The sequence below is a fragment of the Parasteatoda tepidariorum genome, chromosome 7 (genome assembly GCF_982258835.1).
Source record: "Parasteatoda tepidariorum strain Cologne lab strain chromosome 7, Ptep-v5.0, whole genome shotgun sequence".
Lineage (NCBI taxonomy): Eukaryota > Metazoa > Arthropoda > Arachnida > Araneae > Theridiidae > Parasteatoda > Parasteatoda tepidariorum.
The window spans coordinates 37,132,156-37,155,078 of NC_141761.1; the positions used below are offsets into that span (position 1 = coordinate 37,132,156).

General features: G+C 27.4%; 1 protein-coding gene across 1 annotated transcript in view; it reads right to left on the minus strand.

Moving 5' to 3' along the window:
* Window positions 1-20,129, minus strand: part of LOC122269766 (galanin receptor type 1-like) — a 122,206-nt gene extending 102,077 nt beyond the window's left edge. Inside the window, exon 1 of the mRNA XM_071183577.2 lies at window positions 19,956-20,129. The gene's annotated coding sequence lies outside the window, so the exon portion shown is untranslated. The remainder of the gene's footprint in view (window positions 1-19,955) is intronic.
* Between the last annotated feature and the right edge of the window lie 2,794 nt (window positions 20,130-22,923).

A 22,923-nucleotide genomic window follows, 5' to 3' on the forward strand; every position in this document is an offset into this window, starting at 1 on the left:
CCTTCACTTTTTTTTAAAATCCTTTTTAATGTGGAGAATTGCTATTGATACTTTTCACTTAATTTCAAATTTCATAATGCCTGCGAAATGCCTACAAAAAATCTGAAATTTTTAAAAAGGAAAGTTATTTTTTTAAAACTGCAATATCTATGAAAAAAAGTTGCAGATATTTCAAGGAAAGCTAAGCCATCAAAATGACTATGAAATGTTTAGTAAAAATCAACAAATATTTTTTAAAAAAAGTCGAGTCTTCAAAAAGACTACAGCATATCTATAAAAATTTGCCAATATTTAAAAGAAAGGAAATATTGACCCTTCAAAATAACTATAAAATTTCTGCTAAGATTTGAAGATATTTTTAAGGAAAAACCATCTTCCCAGCTAAAATTAACTTGCTGCTTTTCAACAGAATATAAATATTTTTCAATTTATTCGACTGATGTAAAATTATTTCTGTATTGCAATTTTAATTGAAAAATATTTAAGTTATTTTGCAAATAATATAAAGTAATTTTTCAGCAATTTATTTCGAATTTTTTTTTAACTATTGTTTGGAAAATTATTGAAGATTACGTGAAGTAACTTTTAAATCGTAAGTTGAATAAGGAAACTTTAAATCCGTGGTTATACTATGAGAAATAATAATGAAACCATTGTTTCAGAAGTACATTTTGAATATGTGTGCAAAATAACTAAATTAATTTTGTATTGTTGTCAAAGTTAGAATTATAAAGTATCAGGTAATCAAACAGATTTTTAAGTCTAATAACTCATTTTCCTAGTTAATAATCCTTAAACTTCTTGAAAAAAATTTTGTCATTTTCTTATTATATATTAATGACTGATTATTAATTTCTCAAAGTTTTATAAGAATTCAAAACATATAACATAAAAACGGTAATAATGAACACTCTCTAAATTTTTAAAAAAATTCATAAGGTACTGCGTGACAGAATTGTAATTATTTTATAATCGTGAACCATCGTAAATATTCAAGTAAGATTTTTATAGAATTCAATTATTTTAAAATATGCTTAAAACTAAGTATATAAATATTTCTGTGCTCTATAATTTATTAAAAAAAATTAATATTGTTAATTTAATATTTATTTTTGCATGAAAAAATTACTTTAACATGAAGTTAGGATGATAACATTATTATAATAAAAGATAAATTGATAAAATAAAGTAAGAAGTTTAATTGAATTAATTCTAAACTAGAACTATTTCAGAAAAAATTTTAGTCTTATTATTTTTATTGGATTTATAAGTTTCGGTTTCAAAATTTTTTATATAACCTTGTTTGAATATGGAAACGGACAATTAACCTCAGAATTTTTACCGTCAGCAATAAACCTCTCTCGTATAAATTTATGAATTTCAGTCAGTTTTTGAGATTTGTCTTAAATATCGATCATTTAAAACAAAAAAATACACTAAACTTTATTGTTTAAAAAAATATTTTTATAGATATATTGAACAAATAACATCGGTTTAAACAATATGGTCAATAGTATTACCAAGTGAACATAAATGAGCATATGATTTATATATGCTGATTTGAAAATTTGTTCTACAAGTTAAGAAAAAAATGCTAATACAGAGGCTTAGGCGAACCACGCCAAAGACGCGAATCGTCTTTCTGTCGTTCATAATATCTATAACAAGGGCTACATATTAAAATTTTTGAGAATGATTGTTTTAAGGAGTTCTCTCAGTTCGTCCCGTTTCTCGGTCCGCACATACAGCCAAATACAGGCGAGTAATCGCAACAAATTCGACTAATGTTTACTGCTTGAATTTGTTTACGTTCAGAAGATCATCAAAGGAATAACGTCATGCTTAAGTAAGTGTTTTCTTTTGTTATATCATGCATTTATTTACAACAATACCAGTTTCATAAATAATTAAAACGCATATTCTTGAACGGGGTTCATAAGTGAATTCGTTAAGACACGGAGCCTTCTGTGAAAACGTTTCACTCACACGTAGTTTACATAAATTCTTATTAATTTCCTTGTAAATAGCAAATTCATCATTTGATTAGTAGGACAATATAATTTACTAGGAGGCTCCGCCCCCTGCTCGCTAACGCTCGCCAACCCCCGAGAATTTCTACGCAATCCTATGTGGTTCACGCCGTGAACCATGGCTCGCTGCGCTCGCTCGCCAATGAACACAATGTTCTAGCACAAAGACGTAATATATTATCATCAAAGACATAGTATTTTATCATCAAAGACGCAGCATTGTACTTATGTAGAAGAATTCTACCAATGTTCTTATTGGCTTTTAAAAAAGTATATTAGCTATTTAGATTGTACATGGTGAAAAAATCAAAACATTAGCTAAATAAGAAACATATTGGCAAAATAAACTATCAAATATTGCTTCACTAATATTCTGCATTTTAAAGCGTGAAAATTCAATGCATAAATAAACGCGAAATATGAAAAAAATTCAATGCATTCAATACAAACACTTAAACGTTTTTTAGACGTTTAGGTAGCTCCCAGTAGAAAAATATCAATTCAACAGCGGCCTTTTAAAGCATTCTCACTTCAATTCCTATGGTTGCTCACTACGTGCTCTTGCGCGCCGAATCCAATCAATTAAAAATGAAAACTGTTGCCAGCGCGAGAAAAGAAATATCATCGGTTTTATTGATACATACATACATACGTACGTATTAGCGTTTTATATAATATAGATACTTTGCATCAGAAATGCAAAAAAAAAATCAGTTTGAAAACTGTGATGATTTGGTAGATTCCATTACAGAGTTTCTATGTCAATACAAGAACATTACCGCAAAAGTTTCGAAGTTCATAGAATTGTATAGTCACTGTAAATTTTTGAGGTTTTTACTACAGCATTAATACTGTATTTTACAAGCTTCAATAATTTTGTAGTTCTTAACACCCAAAAAATTCTATAGTGGAATCAGCCAAATAACGTTAGTTTTAAATCTGCATGTAAAAAAATCTGTGGGATTTTCAGCTCTGCTCTTGAAAGTGACTCAAAATTTCTGATGAAAATAAGTAGAAAATGGAGTTTTTTTTTAAGAAAATAATAAAATTTTGCCTGAGAATTCTCGACGAAGGAATTATTTCATTTGGAATGTAAACACAAAATCTTTTTATATAGTTTTTATCAATAAATTCATTGTTCCCAAAGTACTGTTTCTTTTTCGCAGACTGTGACAACAAAATTCTTCAACAAGTAAAGCTTGATATTTTATCCGACGATAATTGATTTTCTTTCGTGGAACTACAATAATACTGTACAGGGATACGCGATGGAAAGAATTAACTTAAGATTACTATTGATCTTAAGATTACTATTGAATCTAGTGGCTGATAAATTTTCAATATAATAGAATTATCTTTCCACTCTGTTTTCTCGAGATATGATGCACGAGTCTGTAATTCGATATGATATAGCATTGCACCGTCTATAAACTTTTTAACAAATTTAAGAGTTATATCTTTTAAAAACTTGATCAACAAGCATACAAATCCAATCTATATGATGTAACTTCTTAATTTGTTGCTACCATTTTTACCTGATGTTTCTCGTGTAGAAAGACATATTTTTAATTAAATTATTAGTATGAACAACATCTAATTTCAGTAAGTGAATACTTGTAACATATCTAACTATATTATAATCATTATAGGCAAACAAAGCATTTCGATATTACAAAGACAATCTACGTATTTTTGAACGACTCTTATTACAGCGACGCTTCCAGTATAACGACCGATGCATAGAGTCCCGTTTGCTATTTTATACAGACGCATGGACATTAAAATAACATTAATGTTATTTTAATATCCTTTCGAACATCTGCTCTGAAACGTTAATGCCAATGTAGCGAATGAAGTTTATATTAAACCATTGTTTTCCTTGATGTTACCACTCAAATAAATGTAAAACATCCTTTGAATGAAGGAAGAGTGACATAATACCCTAAATTCTCTTCCAATGTCCTAGGTCCTAGGTAATCGTAATTTACGTTCCTTCATCGGAGCAACTTTCTTTTCAAGAGATACAGTAAATGTATCAATCGTACTTTTCTTGTTTAAAAATTGTATTTACTTGTTTGTGGAACATGATTCCTATCGTGTGGTTTTCGAGCTAGTAACTCCTTATTCCTGAAGGAGGTTCTCTCTATTATCAGCTGATGTAATAAGAGGCGTTTATAACTCCTTCTTGATGATAAGAATGCATTGATTTGCAATAATCTGAGCTGCTATGACGTAACATGGGAGGACTTCCAGTTTGATTTGTTTTCTTTCTTAGGATACTGGGAGAATACATATGGTCTGCAAAATTATCTTTTCATAAATTATTTACGTACGTTAATAAAGATATGTACCCTATTAAAAGTAAAATAACTTTATCAATCGTACTTTTTCTTGTCTAAAAAGTGTATTCACCATTTTGTGCAACATGGTTCCTATTGAGTGGTTTTCAAGTTAATGCGTGTGATCTACATAATTATCCTCACGTAGGTTATTTATCAAAAATGGCTGCCTTTAAGCAGAATAATCTTTTAAAGAATTTTCGCTTGTGAAATGTTACTTTAATGCACACTTTTATGTATTTGTACTATTGTGGATAAAAACTTGCTTTGTAACCAATTTTCACATTATTTAAGCACTCCTTTATTGAAATCGGTTAAGTATTTTTTTTTAAGATGCGAGCTAGTATTTACGGCAATTAACAGAATTTAATATCTTCTAATGGCAATTATCAGAAGTCAACTCAACGATACAAATTTCTTTCCGCAAGAACGTGAAAAACCCATATGTCTGGTTTTCAGATTCAACCTTATTGACCTCATTTGATAAAATGATCATGAACTGTCGTATTCAATAAATTTAATGTGTCAGCAATCTCACCAGTTGTCATTTGCTGGTTAATGTCAATGTTTTTATTGTGTCTTCATCAGCTTAAACTGGCATGATGCATTTGCGTGCATCGACATTTTTCAAACCAGTTTTGGCACTGGCATACTGCCAATATATCTTCTCTTAAATACATTGGATAATTTTTTTCCTGCTTGAACAGCATTTCTATCTTTTTCTATAATAAAATTTAAAATATGCTAAAAATTCAGCTTTTCCCTTTCCATATTTGAAAGTGCACCAACCAAATCTACAACGTGGAAACAATCGAACTTTTTCAGAAGTAAGTCTTGCTATTTCAGAAGTTAAAATGTATAATAATTATGAAATGTATTTAAAATTTTAATTACGTAGTATCCGTTACAAAGTCTTCCTTCCTATAAGGAAATTTTTAATCAAAATATTTAGTATTATCAATTTAATGAAGTGGTTCCCTGTGGCAAACTTTTCACTCCTTGAACGACTTTTAATCTACTGATCGGATATTTGCGTACTAAGACTCTATCTAAATTGTTCGAAGACCTAACCTCAATTTTGCTAAATTATTCAAGAAAACGATATTTTAAGTTTCGAAAAAGGTAAAAACATACTTTCTCTGAATAAACATTAATTTTTTTGTTACGAATTTAGAGTTTTTACTCTCAATATTTGAGGAGTAGCTGCAGTCTGGTATTGTCTGAATAATTTAAGCAGGAGAGATGTCGTATTCGCTTGTACCCTAATTTCGTACTTGCCATGTCTCAACAAATTTTTCGACTGAATCAGAAAATGCCTTTATTGAATTATAAACTACATTTATCCAATGATAATTTTATGCAAAGAAATGATTTTTAAATTTTATTTATAACTTCTATGTTTTAGTTAATAATAGTCGGGAATATTTTTGAATTGTAAAGAATACAAATTTATTAACCATTTCAAGTAATCTTAATTAAATTAACAAAATAAAAAATTTGAGCGTTGTCCTTCCAAAAGTGCTCGAAAATCAAGTTTTGAACATACGACTTTGGTTAAGCAAGAATTGGTTAACTACTCGACCTATTAGACTCTTTTGCTTAAACTATTTTTTTTTATTTCCTATGAGCTGCACAATCAGTCTTCCCGATGAACAAACCTAGTGCGTTCTCCAGAAGTGGTATCCACTCTTTCAGGACCACCACAATGGGTGAGATACTGCTGGTCATGTTAATTTGGACGTCTAGTTTCTGCCACTCTAGATGGCAGCACCGAGACTCTATTTGGATGCTAAAGTGCACTAGGAATTTAATTTTGCCGGAAATGTCAAGAGCCAATAAGGCACTTCAGGGATCTTTTACGTGCCGCATAATCATACGACATGGCCGCTGAGGATTTTCTGCATCCCGAAAATCCGGTGTCTGGGCCGGGAATTGAACCCGCAGACTTGGGCTCAGAAGGCCGAGAAGGCACTTTTGCTTAAATTATTGGAACCATATTTTTTAAATTGCTGCCATCCACAGTATTTCGTGGGTCATAAATTCAAAGCCATCATAAAAAGTATTTTGTAACATGTGTCTGATTTTGTCATTTGAAAAATTATCTGTGCTAATTAATTAGCACATTTAAGGCTAAGCCTTCCAAAAAGTAAGACTGTTTTTTAGTAAGTGAAAATCTGAAAATTAGATCAAAGTTTTGCAAATATTGCCTTTTTTATGAATTGTATAATAACAGGTAACAGCATAAAATGTCTCGCTGAAAAATATTATGTAAAAAGAGGGTTATTGATCTCTAACATAATTTAGCGAGAGCCAAATATCGGCTTTAAAAATATCTATACAGAATTAACGGAATCTTTGTCTACACTCAATTTGCTCTTTTCTGGTTTCTTCAGTCCCTTCGTCCCTTCTGGTCCTTTCGTAATTGAATAACAATATTGTCTACATAATGAACTCTAGTCTTCTTGTGTTTCCAGGTGACTTTTATAATTTACTTAAATATAATCCAAAAATAATTATTATTTATCCGTTGCTCCTAAAAATACAGTTTTTTAAGCAAATAGCTCCTCTTACATACCGTTGTAAGTATTTAAATAGAATAATATTTCAAAATATTAGGTGTTACGAAGCGAAAAAATTATAAATATAAAGGATTAGAACACTTCGTATCAGTAAATTAAAAAAAATACAAGTAACGACGTTATAAAAAAGGCAAAGGAATGTATATTTCCCTAGACAATTAAGGAAAAATTATTATTATCATGACTTAAATAAGGGGATTATAAATTCAAACTAGGATACAAGTTGAAATTTCCATGGCAATTCTCAACAGAATATATTTTTTAATTACAAAAATTTAAATTATTATTTTTATTCTTCTAAACACCAAATATTATTTGTTATTCATTTATTTACTTTTTCAGCTGCGTAATAAGATTAAAATAAGTGGAAGAAGGAAACATTTTACACTGAGACATTTTTGCAATTTTTGATAGATTAAACATAAAAATAATTAGCTAAAAGTAATATTTAATATTGAGCTAATTTATTTAAAATAAAATTTCACAAAAAGCAATTACAATTTATTAATTAAATCTAAACTGTGATGATTTGAACATAGATAAATTTTTAATTGATAAATTTATTAGTTGAAAGAAGAATTTAAAAAATTGAAAGCCCATTAACTTATATTAGCAAACTTTTATTTTTATCTGATAACATTTATTAACGTACACAGAGAAGAAATTCCGATAAAATTACCGTACTATATGGAAATGATATTTCCGGTAAAGAAACCCATAATTTCTGGTAATAAAAATAAAATGTGCGGTATTTGAACCATTTATCTCGTAATTTTTCCGTTCGTATGGTAAAGGTTTGCTGGAAAATCCATGTTTCAAAATTATGGCTCTCATCACCACACATTTAGTAAAAAAATACAGAACTGTAAATTAAATTTAATCGAATAAATGTTCTTATGTCATGCTCTGAGCTATCTTGATAAAATTGCCAAATTTTACCACTTTTACTAAAATTTATCAAATAATATAAAATATTATAAAACAATATTTTATTGTTACGTTTACCAATGTCATCGCCAAAGCATTCTGGTTAAAATTACTGAGCTTTTTTGTATTCTCTAAAGCCATCTTATTCTTATAATATTTATACCATATTCTAATAGTTTTGACCATACTTTTTTCTTCTGTGCAGCATTTGAAGAAGGTAAAATCTTGATGATACAATTACAAATTTATTGGTTAAAAATAAGCATAAACAAATTGAATATTAGTAATTCATTAATTAAAAAGAAAAATTGATAAAAAGAAAATTTTGTAAAATAGTAACAAGTCAAAAATAATAATTTTTCAGTTTTTAGTAAATTGAAATTCGAAAAATCTACAAATATATTATGAATGGAATAAACTAATTTTGATAATGTCATGATCATGAAATTAAATTTGGCAAATTTTGTTACTTTGACAAATCAGTTTGAAATATTATTTAATAAAATTAAAAAACATAATATATTTGATTACTGCGATTTTGCACTTGTTAGATATACATTCGAAATTTCGTATCTACAGCTGAAAATTCCATGCATGTTTTCTTAAGCTAGAAGACTAAAATGATAAAGAAAAATGCGTTTAAAATTTTTTTCTATTTTAAATTATTTCTTTATTTAAATTAGGTGCTGTCTCTTTAAACTAGAAGTAACATTTAGATAATTGACATTAAAGAAGATTTCTAGCTTTTTTTTCTACTTTTCTTTTGAAGAATTTCCCTTAAGAATTATTTAGAACAAAATTGACAAAGTAACCCCACGAGATTCATAGTTTTATCCATTAAACTAAACTATTTTATTTATTGCGAACTAAAAGATGAATCAGTTACTTGAGATGAATCAGATAAGGTAATGTTCTCCAATATCTATTGCACTTACTCTTTAATGGAAAAAGTCCTACTTTTTATTCTTTATTGTATCTAGTGGTAAAATTTAAAACAAGCTATTCTATTTTAGTTTAATGTTACAAGTACAAAAATGATTTTTATTTAGCTAGTGCGTTAATAAAGATTCTTAAGATTGTTTGTACAAAGCGCAAAAAGAAAGTGACCAAAACTTTTGATCTAATGTTCGGATTTTTACTCAATCTTTTTGGTTCAAGGGAGTGACCTCGAATGTGTTAATTAGTTAGTGCAGATGATATTAAGATATTAAGTCTCGAAATCAGACACAAAACTGTTCTCTGAATAAACATGCCTTTTTTTTCGATGAATCCTGATTTTTGACTTGTAAGAGGTAACAACAATCTGGTAGATATGGTTCAAATAGTTTGATCAGAAGAGTGGTCAAACCCTTTTTTGTACCTTTTTTTTAAAAAAAAAAAATCGTCCATTTTATCGTATCTCGAGATATTTTTAACGAATTGAAAAATTTTCGCGCACAATTATAAAATTCGCTTATCCGAAGATAATTCCATGCAGAAAATAATTATCAATAATTATATTTTTTATTTAATTTTTAAATAATAGTTGAAACAAGTTCGAATTTTAAAGTATAAAAATTATTACATCATTTATAACTATTACATCATTAAACTATTACATCACAAACTTTTACAAGAATATGATTTTATAATTCAATTTAAATTAAAGGAAATCGGTCAAATAGTTCCTGAAAAATCGAATTTTAAAAAGTCAAATATTTAAAATTTAATTTCGTAAAAATTCAAATAAATTATTTTAGATCCTTTTTCTGGCATAGTACATTATCATTTTAATATAAAGAAAGGTTTGTGTTAATGTGTAGCGTTTTTATTTATAAAATCATTTGTAGTCTTGAGCAGAAAGAATCAATTTTCGCTTGTGATACGAAAAATCGTTTTAACACTTCAATTAGTTTATTTGGTTAGAAATTGGATTTTTTTGCATTTCTGCATTAGCCATTGTTGCAAATTAATCTCTTTTTAAAATTATTATCATTTTTTTATTTAATTATAAACATTTTTTTTTTTAAATTTAAGACTTTTTTTAAAATTATTTGTGTTTTCTAACTTGCAGACCTATTTATTTAGGAGCGAATTTCACTACTAGCTAATAGCATGTTCTTCAAAAACATATGTATATACCAGAGTTGGCCGTTGATTACAGTAATCGATTACAACTGTAATTGATTACAGATAATTACAGCTATGTAATCAATTACTTGTAATCACGATTACAAGTAATCAATTACTTGTAATCATGATTACAACTTTCAAAAAATTTTGATTACAGCTGTAATCATGATTACAATTTTGATTACAGTAATCAATTACTTGTAATCACGATTACAAGTAATCAATTACTTGTAATCGTGATTACAACTTTCAAAAAATTTTGATTACAGCTGTAATCATGATTACAATTTTGATTACAGTAATCAATTACTTGTAATCATGATTCCAAGTAATTGCGATTACAAGTAATCACAACAAAAACGATTGCGAGTAATTATGATTACAAGTAATCAAAATATATGATTACATGTAATCATGATTACATGTAATTTGATTACATGTAATTGTGATTACTTGTAATCAAACTATACGATTACAAGTTATTACGATTGTATACTATCGTCAAATTTTTTATGTAAGTATTCATGTGCTTACATATTTTTATGTACATAGAATGTACGCACGCATGAACGTACTATTTGCGATTCCTGTACCTGCAATGTATGCACAAACGTTGTTTGTACGTACAATATTCATAATTATGTTGCAATATACTTAATGCAATGCGCATATGCTTAGTACAAAAGTAGTTAGTTTGTACAAAAAGGCAATGTTTTGTATCTTTGTATACATAGACAACTTTGTATATGAACATATATGAAAATAATGTTTATGCGTTTGCATGCTTTTATGTACTTAAGTACATATATTGTATAAATTTACGATAATAGGGCGTATATACAATGTACGTATGTATATAAAATTGTACGTATTTACGTACAATATGTAAGAATGTTATTTAAAGGTGCAATATATGCACATAGTTGCGTAAATAAAATGCATACAGGTATACATGCATATTTATATGTACATCGATATATGTGCACGCAAAGTATGTACTTATGTACAACTTACGTATGTACTTGTATAACTACATACTTTGTTAATACTTATGCACATGTAATGCATGGATGTACAAAAAAATAGTTATGTGCACAATGTACGCATGTACATACAACGTATACATGTACATAATTACAAGTAATGTACAAATACATGCGTACATTTAAATATATGTAATTACAATATACACATACATTGTGCATACATTAAAAAATTTATATGAGTAAAGTTATTAAAATTTGTTTTAAAATTTATTCTAAGGCATATGAAACTCGACCTCATATTTTTTAGAAAGCAAACGATAATTTTATTTTGAATTTCTAAATATTAATTCCACACATAAAATTTACCATTTTTCTTACCATTTAAAAAATTTCTATGAATCATGCATTATGTTACAAAAAAAATAAATCTGTATTGCCAAACATTTCATGAAAATATCTGAAAATAACTCTTTATTCAAAGAATTTCAAAATGACATAGAACAATTAAAGCTGAAAACTAAATTTAAATATCGTTTGATTTTGTCTTTTAACTTACTTGAGTCATTAAAAGTTAACTTACATGCATTTTATTTATTGCATTGTACACATATTTAGACATAAATGTAATGTACATATGCATACGTGTAATGTATGTACTCATGTACAATGTATGTACATACATTCATGTATTGTGCGTGCATATATAGTACATATGGATATGCATACATGGAACATACGTGCATTGTACATGTGTGGATACATTCATTGGACATATATACATTGCACCATATGCATAGATAGGGATAGCATGCATGTACACATGTAAAATTTGTACGAAAGAATTATGTCCAATATATTTATGCACATATGTACTGTATATGTACACACATATGTACATTATATGAACATTATATGTTCATTTCATCATATGTACATTATATGAATATGCATCTGTACGCTATACGTATATACATCTGTACAATATATGCATCTCAAATGTGTGTATGTACGTACATTATGCATGTCGAATGTATGTATGAATATATGTAAAATATAAATACGCCCAATGTACGTACAATCGTACACAAATGTATTATGCATATTTGGAAACATACATTGAGCATGAGCATATTATGTATATGTACATAAATACACTGGACATGCATATCATGTACATGTATACATACATATATTGTACATCCTACAGATATACCTATATTGTACATGCATACATATATTATACTGTTCATAAATAAATTGCGCATGCATGCATGGGACATACATTGTACAGACAATGTATGTTCGTACAAACACAAGTACTTGTATATACATGCGTACATGAACATAGATATACATTTTACATACACAAATATTTGCATAAAATGCATATATTCATTATGTATAAATGCACATGTCTACATTGTTTGCACATACATACGTAATTATTATCTATATACATGCGTACATATATTTTATACCTACAATATAAGTGTATGTACATGTGTGTGAAACTAAAATGTCTGAACATATACACTAGATAAAATCATATGTACATACATTTTAGTTACATTCATTTGTACATATACAAATACGTACAAAATGCAGTACATGTTAATACGTGCAAAATCTATCATTATAAAATACATTCTACTATCTACTGTGAAATATAATCATTTATAAGAATACAATAGTCTTGTAATCGTGTATTTAGATTACATGTAATCATAATTACATGTAATCAAATTACATGTAATCATGATTACATGTAATCATATATTTTGATTACTTGTAATCATAATTACTTGTAATCGTTTTTGTTGTGATTACTTGTAATCGCAATTACTTGGAATTATGATTACAAGTAATTGATTACTGTAATCAATACTGTAATCATGATTACAGCTGTAATCAAAATTTTTGAAAATTGTAATCATGATTACAAGTAATTGATTACTGTAATCAATACTGTAATCATGATTACATCTGTAATCAAAATTTTTGAAAATCGTAATCATGATTACAAGTAATTGATTACTCTAATCAAAAAATGTAATCGATTACATTTTTGGCCAACTCTGGTATATACTACCTTTAAATTTTCTTACGTCATTATATGCAAAAGCTAAATATCAACTTGGACGATATATGACTACCACGTTACTTCACTAGTATTTTAAAAGCTATAAATATGAATATGAATCATATAAATAAATTTCTAAATATGAATCATATAAATCCAGAAATATATGAAATTAAAAATAAGTAATACACTGAAGTCCAAAACTAATGGGAAATTGATTTTAGTAACTTCCAACTATCATGTTTTCGATAGCATCATTTTCGGTACTGAGTGAAAACGAATATCGTTATCTATTAAATCGAATATCGTTATCGTTATTATTAAATATATAATGATTTTGATGAGTTGAAGATCTAAACACATATTATGCTTAATCTAATAACTAATGGTTACAAAGAAAGGCAACAAATAAGAGTAATAAAAAACGGAAATATTTTAACTGATTTAGTAAAGTTTGTACATAACTTTTCCGATTTTGATTATGAATGAACAATATTGATACTTGTCAATTGACTGATTGACGGTTTTTTTTCCACTTCGGACGAGTAATAGGTATTCAACTATTTGTTTGTTTTTTTTTCTCTTGGTAAATATTGAAAGAAGTAACGAAATATACAATTTACATTATAAATTTTATGAAAACATACACCAAATAGAAGTATAAATGTTTTAACACCTTTTGAAAATCTAAAAGTTTTAAAATGTATCGATTAACAATCTACCTGTTGTGATGAATTCCTGAAAAGAATGCGCACTGTTAGAATTTCGTTATAAATTTCACTAAAAAGCACAGGCACTGTACATTTTACTGTAAAATCCATTTTCACAGAATCATGTTACGGAAGAATAAAATCTGATATAACTAACTCAGTGGCGCGACAGCCCATTAAGAGGGCCAAGGCCGACTGTGCCCATCTCAGTTTTCTTGACCTTGGGCTCTGGGGTGCAGGAGCATATGTTCCGGTCAGGTGGTCAGCCGAACGCGGAACCCCCAGTGTTAGTTCCCAAGCATGCTTGGTACTCATTTTATCGACCCACTGAAGGGATGAAAGGCTGAGTCGGCCTTGCCCGGCCCAAGGATCGAACCATGGACCTGTGGCACGACAGCGCGAAGCGCTACCGCTCAGCCACCGGGCGTCATACTGTATCTGATATACTATAATCTGATATACTATAACTTTTTCAGTAATAATTACCCTAAAATGACTATGACTGAATAAATATTACTGCAAACATTACGATATAATACTTTACGGCAAAAATGATTTTTCGTAAAAGGGATTGTACGTATGATGCAACTATAGTACAGTAATTTGATCAGGAATATTTTACAGTGCACCCTTGCTATCTCATTTTTGTTTCCATTCAGTTTTGTTTTTTTCCTTTGCGGACGCGTGATTGATAGAGGCGAAAAGATGAGGAATAATGATGTACCAAATATTCATTTAATTCAGAGAGTTGTCACGCCGAGTGCGATAAAACAAACCAAAATGTCGAGCAGGAGTAATAACTTACACCGAAGAGCCATTACATTATGACCACCCTGCTAATAACATGTAGGATCACGTTTAACCCTCAAAACTGCTAGCACCCGAAATTGCATTGATTCCACAAGGTGCTGATATGTAGTCTGAGATATCTGGTACCAAGCGCTCACCAACTGGTCCTGCAATTCACTCACATTGCGAGGGGGTAGCGTGGTAGCACGAATTTGGTTTTCCAAGTAGAACTACAAATGCTCTATTGGATTAAGGTCAGGTGAATTTGGGGGCCAAGACATGACTCGAAAGTCACTGGAATGATCCTCGAACCAATCCACATAACGATTTGACCCTTATGACATGGTGCATTGTCCTGTTGGTAAACACCATCCCCAGCAGGAAAAACTGTTGCCATGAATGGGTGAACCTGATCTGCAACTATGTTCAAGTAGCTTGCAGACGTCAGGGATTGTTCTATCAGGATTATGGGTCCTAATGTGTCCCATGAAAACATTGTTCCTGGGCGAGAAACCATGAAAACCTGGACGAGCCCATTGTTACAGATGGAGGGTGGTCATAATGTATTGGCTTTTCGGTGTATATTGGTAGATGAAGGAACCACGAGAATAAAGAACGCTACATTACATACACGGTAAAAACTGTGGTGCAATATTTCTTTGAATATGATCTTGAACCCTAATAAAAAAAAATATGAAGGAACACTTTATTTCAAGTTTACGCCAATTCGAGCTTTCATATAAATTTCAAAGGGTGCAATTTAAATCTATACACCTGCAGTTGAAAAAGATTACACCAATCTGATGCGCATTAACGTCATACTTTAATTTTTTCCATTTTCGAAAACGCGAAAGTTAGTGTGCTTTTGATAATACCAGTAAATTGTTTTCAACCCAGTACACTTAGCGTGGGTTTGTTGTTGTCTTTTACGCTGGTATGCGCAAACGAAACATAAGTTCGCCGTTAAAATGTTCTTAGTTGTGTAAAAAAGATAATTATATTTTAAATTTTAAAACTCTGTGAACTGTATTAAATGATTTTATAATGTTTAATTTCTGTCCGCTACAGTTCTGTTAAGCCTAGTTCGAATTCGTCTTAATATTATCTTCTGTGCTGCACGTTTGTTTGATTAACGGATTTCTACATGCATGTAAAGTAGTTGTTCTGTTAAGCCTAGTTCGAACTCATCTTAATACTGCTTCTGTGCTGCACGTTTGTTTGATTAACTGATTTCTACATGCATCCTAAATTAGTGATTCTTACGTTATATTTAATCTTAAAAACGGCTTTACTGATTATGTGTATCTTATTATACTGTAAAAATATATTTTAGTATTACTGTGTAGGAAAAATGGTGGTAGCTACTTTACTCCAAGTGATGTAAAAAACATTCTTTTTGGTGTTAGAAACTAAGAACACCAAGAACTATAAATTATAGATAGGGTTTCCTTGCACCGCTTTGGTGTAAAGTAGTTGCCACCTTTTTTAGTGTTAAGTTGCTGAAAATTTGTTACAGTTAAGTTAGTCACAAAAGAGTACAGTTACCTTTAAGTCTGTTCGTTTTTTTTTTCTTCGTTTTCGTTCATTTTCTTTCATTCAAGTTTCTGCTTCAAGTTCCTTAAACTTTCATATTTTTTAAACAGTCATGTATCTTAATTAAATCAATACATTGATTACAACAAAAAAAAGTGCAAATTATAAATAAGAAGGGAATAGTTCAGAGAAAGACTTGTAAAAGTTAAAATGAAATAACCAAGTATAGTGTAAATTATTTGTATTTTTTATTTATACGTAGTTTATAATTTTCGATGTTTTTCATTCACATTTATTACTTTTAAATGCCTTTTAACTGTGTTTTTGCAATATTGATAATAAAAAGAAAATATTTGGTACCGAAATATGTGAAAATAATTGTGTAAGAAAAGTATCTGAGAGAACATGTTTTGTAAATTATGTTTAAAACGAAACTTTTCTTTTATTATTTGTTTTATTTAAGTTTATTTTAATAAATCAAATAAACAATTTTCATATCATATTTGAATAAGAAATTTGAATATAGAAATTTTAAAAAAAATATGGGCATTCTTTTAAAAAGTGTTGAAATCCAATGAAGGCTTAAACACTCAAAGGAGAAATACTTTTCTCAGACTTCAAATGCCAGTTCTTTTCTTACTTTTTTCTCGATCACAAAGAAAAGAGGTGATGAGGCATAACAAAGTTAAAAGTACTTTCGTAACTTATATTCGCTTGATTTGTAACTTTTCTTTTCTTTCTTCTTTTGGCTAATACATACTTGTTTAAACATCTGAACACCATATTTTACGAGTTCTATTCATATAATAATAATGTAAGAAGTATAATTATTCCTTACACTTTATTAAATTGAGTTTTGAAATATAGAAGCATCATATGATAAAATATGATTTAATGCTTTATTCATCAAAACACTATTTCTTCTCAAAAAGTATCAGATACAAAGAAAATTAACAGAACTGGATAATATAATATTATTTTTGACATTTAGTCAGTTTTATTTTACTGCATTTAGTTTGTTTTATTTTACTAATTTTAATTTTTTATATTTTACTACATTTAAATTTTTTTATTTTTTTGCATATTATTGTTTGTTTTACTTTTTAAAAAACCTAATCTATACCGCAAAACCTTTTGCATCAATATTTAATCTTTTTTTTAAGTTGAAGTGCGTATAAATGATTACCATGTTGTCAATTACATAAAATAACAGTTAGAATCTAAACATAAAATGTTATTAGTAGTAGTAGTATTTTCGGTAATAAAAATATATAACTTTACTAATAGATTTGATATCAAAAATTTGAAATATTAAAAATAACTTAATCATTTAAAGCATTAAATGTAAATCTTATTAACAAAGCTATTAAATGCTAAAATTAATACATTCGACTAAAAAACTACATATGTTTAATTAAGCTTAATATTATAAATGGAAAATACATTATAGATATGAAATAATATTTATTATTTTGCCGGTAAAGATGTAAAATGTTAATGATTATTTACATAAAAATGGAATATATGCTTAATAGTTGAAACTTTAAAGGGATTCGGTAGGGCATATAGAAATAATGCTAAAACTGACCTTTTTCGAAGCACCTTTTCTGGGAAACTATTTATGATATGGCTTTGAAATTTAATGGGGATATTTGAAATTATATCAGTTGTCTGTTGTGATAACGTTTTAGTGTTAACAGGAATAATTTTTGAGTTATGAAAAATTTTTGATAAAACTTTTTTTAACAAAAAAAAATGTTCTCAGTTAATAATGGTTTTTAAAAAAACATCTGCCAATGAATGTATTAACAGTTATCACAGTGTAAACATGCATGTATAAATATTGTGTGAAAAAAACTGAAGCAATGTCTTATTTTGATGCTGAGAAAGACTATATCGAAAAAAGTCAGCTTAAGCATTATAGGTATTAGCCCTAATGACACCCCAGCCCTAATGACACCCCTTATATTAAAGATATGAAATATTAAAGATATGAAATATTAATAAAAGTATATTTAATTTTAAAGCAGCAAAAAAGTTACAAATAGCTTCATAAAAATGGCATTAAATGTTAATAGCAAACAATGCGATACTAATTATATTAAATATTAACTGTAAAAATTTCCTTGATACAGATTTTTAGAAAATGCTTCTCTTCTCAGAAATTTTCAATAAATGTTTTCTAAAAAAGCATTCTCCTCGTAAAATTAATATCGAAAATTAGTTGCTAGCTAAACATATTACAAACTGTATCATTGAGAATGAGTAAACAGCAAATGTAATAAAAATAAACTATTTATCAAATAAATCGTCTCTTTGATCCCAAAATACTTTGAAAAAATTCTATGAGCTTAGAAAATTATTGAGTTTGTATTCTATTTATTTGATTCAAAAGGAATTAAAAACTAAAGTAATATATCAGCTAAATGGAGAGAAAAAAGTATGAGCTTAAAATATTAAATAAAAAAAAATCTTGGTTTGGTTTGAAATTTAAAGAAACGAAAAATTACTTTACACTTATTTTAATAACTAAATAATAATGATTTTTTTAGTAATAAATATTTCAAACTTTGAAAATAAAAGCAGATTCAATGCAAACATTGCTTTCAAAAAATCACAATTTTAATTTTTTTTCTTAAATTAAAGAAAAAAAATCGTTAGGCATCAATAATCAACGAACATAAATATATGAAACAAAATATTCGAAAAACATATTGAAAATAAAATAAAAAATCATAAAATAAAAAATAATCTTAAATCTAATCCTTTAAAATAAAATTAAGATAATCCTTTGAGCAATGAGCTATTAAATAGATTCTTTTTTGAATAGTTGGAAGTTAATTGAATACTTTTTTTAACTTGTATAGTTGTATACTTAAAATTTTTTTGTTTTGCTTTAAAATTTACAAATATACTAAAATTTATTTTTATTAACATACATAATTATTATTTATTAACATACTAAAAAAATTTATTAACAAAATTATATAATCGTTATGGTTAAAAATAGGAAAAATAGGTTAAAAATAGGAATAATAGGATAGGTTAAATATAGGAATATGGTTAAAAAATCACAATTTTAAATTTTTTTCTTAAATTAAAGAAAAAAATCGTTAGGCATCTATAATCAACAAACATAAATATATGAAACAAAATATTCGAAAAACATATTGAAATCTCAAAATAAAAAATAATCTTAAATCTAGTCCTTTAAAATAAAATTAAAATAATCCTTTGAGCAATGAGCTATTAAATATTAAATAGGTTCTTTTTTGAATAGTTAGAAGTTAATTGAATACTTTTTTAACTTGTATAGTTGTATACTTATTTTTTTGTTTTGCTTTAAAATTTACAAATATACTAAAATTTATTTTTATTAACATACATAATTATTATTTATTAACATACTAAAAAAATTTATTAACAAAATTATATAATCGTTATGGTTAAAAATAGGAAAAATAGGTTAAAAATAGGAATATGGTTAAAAAATCACAATTTTAAATTTTTTTCTTAAATTAAAGAAAAAAAATCGTTAGGCATCAGTAATCAACCAACATAAATATATGAAATAAAATTTTCGAAAACTATATTGAAATCACGAAATAAAAATAATCCCAAATATAATCTTTTAAAATAAAATTAAAATAATCCTTTGAGCAATGAGCTATTAAATAGGTTCATTTTTGAATAGCTGGAAGTTAATTGAATACTTTTTTAACTTGTATAGTTGTATACTTAAAATTTTTTTGTTTTGCTTTAAAATTTATAAATATACTAAAAAATTTTAATATTTATTAATATACTAAAAAAATTTATTAACAAAATTATATAATCGTTATGGTCGTAAATAGGAAAATATAAACTTACTTTTTGTCAAGTTTAGAGACAAATTTTCTTAACTTTTTGAACTCTAATTAGAAGAAACTATAAATAACTGTTTGTTCCATAAAATGTCCAAATTATTTGAATTTTTCCAAACAGATTAAAGTTTCTTGCTTCGTTCACCAAACCATTTAGGATTCAGAGAGCAGAGACGAAAATAACTAGACTGTTTCAGGAGCAAACAATTTATCTCTTGCACTTCTTGGAGCGCTGCAGTCGCCAGCGACTTCGATTCAGAGCAACACATGTCGAAAATTAAAAAGTTTCAATTTGTATGCAGTGAAAATAAATAAACATAAGTTTCTTACTGTTTTGTGGAGAGGGAATTTACATATGAATGCTTTTGTGCTATTTATGCAAATTCAAAGAGAAACACATTGAAATGTTGAAGTCACATAAATGTTTTCTTATTATAAAAATAATTGTGAAAAATTTTTGAATTATTTATTTGGCGTTACAAGTGTTCTAAAATATATTTGTAAATAAATTTATGAGAATGCATATCTTTGAAAAATTTTGGAAATTAATCGCCTTTTTCAGTCGCATAGGAGAGGAAAACAATAATAATTTATTGAATAGAAATCGTAATTTAAAAAAATCAAAAGAAGGGGACATAAAATGTTGCGGATTATTTTAAATATCGGGAATATAATAAAAATTAAATAATAAATGCAATTTTCAACTTCTCTGGCAATAAAAATACCATAAGGCATTTGCACCCACGTTATTTGAATTCAGTGAATTGTTATTGCTTTCGCCGGAAATAAAAGTGCTTTCCTTTTTAACAATGTTCGTTTATTTTAAGATTTAAAACAATGTAGACTTTGGCAAAATTTTGCAATGTTTAGCAATGATTGTTTTTAGTATTTAAATGCAATTTAAAAGTGTAGTAATCATTTCTTTTAAATAAAACATTTGTTTTTGCTTTCTTTAAATAAAAATAAAAGGAATTTAAATGTATAGTTATTTTTTAATTTTCTTGAGTTTTTAACGGTATGATGGTCTGTCGATATGCAAGAATCTTAAAGAATTTGTTGTTGATTAAAGTAAAAAGAGTACTACACTACATGTCAATGGAAACAGAAAAGGTGAAAAAAGCAGCTCGAGTACGTGGGGAGAAGGTTTTTAGGGTAGAGCAAGATCTGGATGGTTATAAGAGTGTAATTGTATTATTTACCTTAATTATCAGTACTTGTACCTATACCTGTAATTACCTTTCGTTAAAATACCCGTTTTTTTGATAAATTGAAAATTAATTTGACTGATTAATTAAAAAATTGTTTCCTTAATAACCATCATCATTTTTATTTTATTTTAATGCAAATATGATTTTCACATCAACGCATATTTGCACATCTATACTATAATTCTAACAACAGCATTATCAAAACTAAATCCTCTTCACAGAATAGTTGTCGTGGTAAGTAGAATACTAGTTGTATAAGTCTCGATCAAGCAAAAACAAAGTCAATAAGTACAATAGCAACACCTGGTATTACCCCGTACTCTTAGAGATAATAATATCAGAATTATCAAACTCTACGCACAGGACGATGTCACATGATGCACCTTTGTCCATAGTATAGAATAGCAAGGATGATAAATGACAAAGGTAGTACGGATAGTTTTAATTGACTATTAATTATATACTTGATAACCATGTAGATTGTGAATGATTTAAAACATTTTCGTAATAAGATTGCCAGATTACAAAATATGAAAACAGAAGCTCAAATAGAGTGAGAAGCGTAAATAAGGGACACTTTAATGGTGTGTTCTTACTGCAGTATTGAAGCGCGTTTGATTTGTTAGTTACCTTGGATTGGTCTGAAAATGGATGTAAGCAAGGTAATAATACTACACAAAATAATTTAAAGATTATAATTAATAAGGTTGATATTTAATTATGCAAATTTTTATGATTTTAGAAAATTCACATTTTCGTAAAAAAAGAAACACGATTTATCCGTTTTGCACGACTTCGCACAAATTAGATTTGGTCTTGGTAAAAATATAGTTTTTAGTAAATTTATTATTAATAACATACAATTAACTCAATGATTTTATATAGAACTTAATTACATTAGCTGGGAATCCATTGTTCTTTATAAAATTTTAAAAGAGTTTGTCTATTTTTTTTGTTGATAAATTACATGTATCTTTTAATTCTATTCATTCTATTATATTAAAGCATTATTACATATATCTTTTAATTCTATTCATTTAATTAAAATGATATTTAAATATATGTTTTTAGAAACATTTGAATTCCAAGCAATTAGTTTTTTTTTTAAATTAAAATCATTTCTTTTATTGTATAAATCAACGAAGCAGATATTTTCATCTTTTTTAATACCCAAATGATCTTTTTTAATACAAAATTAAAATTAATATTATCATCATGATTATGAAACAAGATTAATTCCTCGGGGTAAATATTAATTACAAAAATTTTTTAACTTGAAAATTATGGAAAATTAAATCATAAATGAAGCTAAAAACAAATTTAATATTAAGAGTTTATTTTGTTTCATAATAGTGCAAAAATAAGTTAGCTTAGAGAGCTGAAAAATTATATCCTTGTAGTATTCCTTCAATTTGAATAAAATATGTTTGCCGTTGTAAAGATAAATATTAAAAGGGCAAAAATTAATTAGGATTTCCTAATAATAAATCGCAATTAAAGATATTTTCAAAATTATAGTATTAACTTAAAAGAACATCGGGGAATGCTATTGAAAAGATCCTGGAAATCAAAAGTCGAGTCGCAATAGAAAAGAAGGAATACCAAGGGGAACTATTTTTTCAGCACTTCTGGATTACTTATTTCACTATTATTATTAAACCAATTTTTCGCTACACATCTCATTTGTTTTTAGGTTCTTTGATGATATAATTTTCTTTAATTTTCAGAATTAAATAATTTTTTTTAAAGAAACTATTTACAACAAAA